At 38.0% G+C, this 5,000-nt stretch overlaps 1 long non-coding RNA gene across 1 annotated transcript in view; it reads left to right on the top strand.

Moving 5' to 3' along the window:
• LOC118761415 overlaps positions 1-1,637 on the top strand; it is a 10,522-nt gene extending 8,885 nt beyond the window's left edge. Inside the window, exons 2-3 of the long non-coding RNA XR_004997363.1 lie at positions 1,383-1,393; positions 1,490-1,637. This is a non-coding gene — a long non-coding RNA (uncharacterized LOC118761415). The remainder of the gene's footprint in view (positions 1-1,382; positions 1,394-1,489) is intronic.
• The last annotated feature ends 3,363 nt before the right edge of the window (positions 1,638-5,000 follow it).

Raw genomic sequence — 5,000 nt, 5'->3', positions numbered from 1 at the left:
AATGAGAACATCGGAATGGAGTTCGAGATAAAGAAATGTGGAGTTTTAATACTTCAAAGAGGAAAGGTAGTGAAAACTGAAGGGATAGAACTACCAGACGGAAGTGACGTGAGGGACATTGAAGACAGCGGTTACAAGTACGTTGGCAGCCTGGCAACTGATAGAATAAAAGAAAATACTTTAAAAAATGCTGTATTTAAGTCATCTTGTGAAACACTCGGGTATGTTAAGAGGAAGCATCAAGATTGGTTCGACTCAAATGATCCAGACATCTCTTCTCTTTTGAACAATGTGCACAAGTGCTACCGTCAATATATGTTAATCAAAGCTAATGCCACAAAACGTAACGAGCTAAAAAAAAACAGAAATACATTCCAATCTCAACTGAGGCAAATGAAGCAGATATGGTGGCGAAATAAGGCAGAAGAGTTGCAGGATGCTATAGATAGATGTGACTGCAAGATATTCTATCGGAATTTCAAGATGTTTGGACCTGTGTCTGGTGGCTCAACTTCCATACTTTCAACTGAGGGTATTCTTTTGACAACCAAAACGAGGAGGCGAGGCACTGGGCAGAGCATTTTTGAAATGTTCTGAATAGGGACTAAATTGTTGATGAAGAACTGATCAGCAACCTACCGCAGAGGATTCTCCTGGAAATATTGTCAGTTGCTCCATCAAATGCCAAGGTAAAAATAAAATCCATAAAAAAAACAACTCACGAATGGAAAGTTATCTGGTAGCGATGGTATACCAGCCAAGATATATAAATGTGGTAACAGTCTCCTGTTGAACAAATTACGTGAACTCTTCTCCTTAATCTGGGAATCAGGATCAGTCCCACAGGAGTTTAAAGACGCTTCTGTTGTCCGTCTTTATAAGCACAAAGGCAGTAAATGAGAATGTGACAACCATAGAGGTTATCTCTCTTTTGTGTGTTGCTGGGAAGATCCTTGGAAGCGTTATCTTAAACAGACTAAATGATGCCCTTGACAGCTTATTGTTGCCTGAATTTCAGTGTGGCTTTCGGGCTGGTAGAGGCACAGTGAATATGATTTTCAGCCCGAGGCAACTGTAGAAAAAAGCTAGTGAGCACAACCGAGAGCATTGGATCAGTTTTGTAGATCTAACTAAAGCTTTCAACACTGTGTCTTGGGATGGGATGGTCTTTGGGTTGTTCTTAGAAAGCTAAGTGTTCTCGAAATGACGCTCAATGCCAACATCTTTCCATCAAAGAATGATGGCTTCCGTTAGATCTGGCGGGTAAGAGTCCGATTCATTCACTGTATGAAATGGGATAAAACAAGGATGTGCTCTTGCACAGTTCTTATTCGCTTTGTTTTTCCCTGTCATGTTGGAAACAGTGTTCGAAGATGTTAGAGAAGGAGTAAAGGTTGAGTACAGGACCGGTGGTGACTTGTTCAACCAAAAGTGCTTCAAAGCAAAAACTAAGATTTGGTGCAAACAGTTCGACATTTATTCTTCGCAGATTATTATGCACTGGTAGCACACACTCTTGAGGACATGCAATGGATTCTAAACAACTTCTTGCGTGCATCAAAGGCTTTTGGTCTGACCATCAACATCAAGAAAACTGAGCTTGTCCATCAGCCCATCCGTGACCATCCTTCCACTCTTGCCTCTACTGTATATACTGACGGAAAAGCATTAAAAACTGTTTCCTTCTTCATTTATCTTGATTCCATTGTGTCCAGTGATGTTCAGATGTGTAAAGAAATCGAGTCCAGAACCGGGAAGGCTAGTTTCACTTTCGGTAAGCTTTAACATAAGCTTTGAAACAGCCACGACGTATCGTTGAAGGCGAAAGTCCATGTATACAAGCCGGTGGTTTTGACATCATTGCTTTATGGTGCTAAATCTTGAACCCATTGCCGAAAGCACATCAAGCAGCTTGACGATTTGTATATGCGATACTTTTGGTTGTTGCTTGAATCCCAGTGATGGAGTAATGCATCATCATTCCATAATTCAAACTTTACATAAGGAGTAGACAACCACCACATACACACACACATATATATATATATATATATATATATATACTTTATTTAAAGCAGCAGAAAATTCAACAAAACCTGTTACTCTGAGTTTCCCGTTGCCGTTTACTCCGGTATATATATATATATATATATATATATGTGTGTGTGTGTGTGATATATATATATATATATATTATATATATATATATGTATGTATGTATACCTTTATATAGCTTATTGTTTTGGGTTTGTACGTTAATGTATCCCTGTCGGTATCTGTTTTTAAGTTTACCGGCGTAAACCAGCGTTGAGTCTGTTAGTGTCGAATTCTTGCTTAATGATTCGATGACTATCGATCAATAAAATAAGTACAAGCCTGAAGAACGTAGTGGAGTCGATACCTTCGTCGAAAGCCATTCAAAGGCAGTGCCCCAGTATGGCTACAGTTAACCGTTAAAAGATTATAATAGAACAGGTGTGTGAGTGTGTGTGAGTGTGTGTGTGGTGTGTGTGTGTGTGTGTGTGTGTGTGTGTGTGTAGGGTACATAAGGAGAGAGAAAGCGGAAAAAAAAAGAATCAAAGCAAAAGACAAAAATATAAAAACAATCAGAATGGAAGGAAAACATACGAAAATAAATAAGATATAAAGAGAAAAGAAAGAAGGAAAGAAAGAAGGAAAGCAAGAAAGGAAGAATGAATGAAAGAAAGGAAAGAACGAAAGATGTAGCATTGTTGAGTGACTTGTGAAAGTGGGTGTGTCCCTGTACGCACTTCAAAGCTGCATTTGAAAACGTGTATTTTACTTGGGTGGGTCAGAGAACCTCATCTAATGACATGTTACGCTGTTATGTACGTTACTTTCAATGTATAATGTTATATATGTATCTATGGTTGTGTGTGTGTGTGTGTGTGGTGTGTGTGTGTGTGTGTGTGTGTGTGCGTTAGTGAAAAACAAAATCAATATACTGACCTGAGGAAAAAAAAACCGATACGATAGTGAATAGATGGTATTCCTTTTCAAACAGGATATCATTTCCGTGGTATATCTTTCACGACGTTTCCTTCTTTTATACTCAGACACAAAGACACAAACACATATATACTTGTGTGTGAGTGTGTGTGTGTGCGCGTGTGCGGGTGTGTGTGTGTGTGTGTGTGTGTGTGTGTGTGTGTGTGTGTGTGTGTGTGTGCGTGTGTGTGTGTGTGTGCGTGTGTTTCTTGCACGAAGACACATATACTGTACTAATAGCGTATATTGTACCATATGCAGCGCAAACACAGCCTGTAGCAGTCGCACTCACACCTTATTATACATACTACATAGACACACACACATATATGTATGTGCATATACATATATATGTGTGTGTGTGTGTGTGTGTGTGTGTGTGTGTGTGTGTGTGTGTGTATGTATTTATATATATATGTATGTGTATATATAAATATATGTGTGTGTATATATATAATCCTATATTGTGTGCGTGTATATATATATATATGTATATAATATACATATATATATATTACTAGCAGTATCGCCCGGCGTTGCTCGGGTTTGTAAGGGAAATAACTATATAAGCATTTTTAGAGAGTTACTTCCCTTATAAATTCGGGCTTTCTTAGCCATTTTTGTTTTGGTGTCTTCAAGCCACGAAGTCGTTGTTCTAAAAGAACGCTGGTTTCCTTCACAACGCATTACGACGTTGATTTCTTTACACTCCCTTCCTCACAGCTTCACGAGGGAGGGAAGAAGGGGGAGAAGCAAACAGGTGCAGCTGTGAGCGTGGACGCCAACTCCGCCGCCATCGACATACGATGCATTTTATGCATTAAAATGGAATAAAAAATGATGTTAAATTATTTTTAAAATCGTAGACTCATCGTAGACGCGCGCTAATAGTCAGACGGGCTCGATATGAATCACGACTATAAGATACCCGAATTTGGTTAAACTGCACCGCAAAATGTGGGAGGAGTTAGGAATCTAAATCGAAGGGGACAGACACTCACACAACTAGAGTTTTATATATATAGATATACATAAATATGCATAAATACATATATATATATATATATATATATATATATATATATATATAGATATACATAAATATGCATAAATACATATATATATATACATATATGTATGTATGTATGTATATATCATCATGGCTGTAGTCAAATAACTGAAATAAGTAATAGAGTAAAAGAATTTAAAAAATACATATTTACACGCGTGCGCGCATGCATACACACACACACACACACACATACACACACATGTTTGTATGTATAAGCGTTCCGTTCTCTCAGTTTTCAAAAATGCAGTTACAGAGAATCCGGGCATTGATTGTGTACCTAAAATATTTTAGTTTTTGACGCCATGTCATTAAATAGATTTATGTTCCCGTCAGCTCCCTACAAGATTGAATCGTTTAAAATATACATAAATTTTACCTGCTAACTTTTCTTCGAATAAAAAAAATTAGTAGTTAATTTCTATTCATTGTAATCCATAAGCAAAACTATTTATAAATGTAACTTTTGGGTGTTTTTTAAGGATTTACAGAACTCTGCACAAGGGGCAGAGATTGCAAAGCTGGTTGAATTATTGGTATAAACTAGAAAAATCTAATGTTTTCATGTGGAAAGAAACATATTGGATGCACTTAAGTATATGTTTGTGCATGCTGATGTAAAAAATGTAACGTACTAGCGTAAGTGCTAGGACTCAGATGTGCTAGGACTCATAGGGCTGGCAACCCTGCTTCCTTGGTGTAACGAGATCACAACATTCCCCCTGAACGGGATAAAATGCTTAAATAGTCTTGACTATTAATTCTGCCATGAAGGGAAATCATTGGGCCGGCGGATTTCCAAGATATAGCCCCACCCCCCCCGATCATCACAGATCCACCTTCACGTTTAAGAGTTCGAAGAAGACAGTCTGGGTCAAATGCTTCTTTTGGCTGGTCTACACGTATACTCGGCCGGTGGTCA

Source organism: Octopus sinensis, unplaced genomic scaffold (genome assembly GCF_006345805.1).
Source record: "Octopus sinensis unplaced genomic scaffold, ASM634580v1 Contig13364, whole genome shotgun sequence".
In the NCBI taxonomy this organism is placed as follows: domain Eukaryota; kingdom Metazoa; phylum Mollusca; class Cephalopoda; order Octopoda; family Octopodidae; genus Octopus; species Octopus sinensis.
The sequence above is the reverse complement of the archived record's forward strand: the minus strand, read 5'-3'. Positions and strand labels throughout refer to the sequence as shown.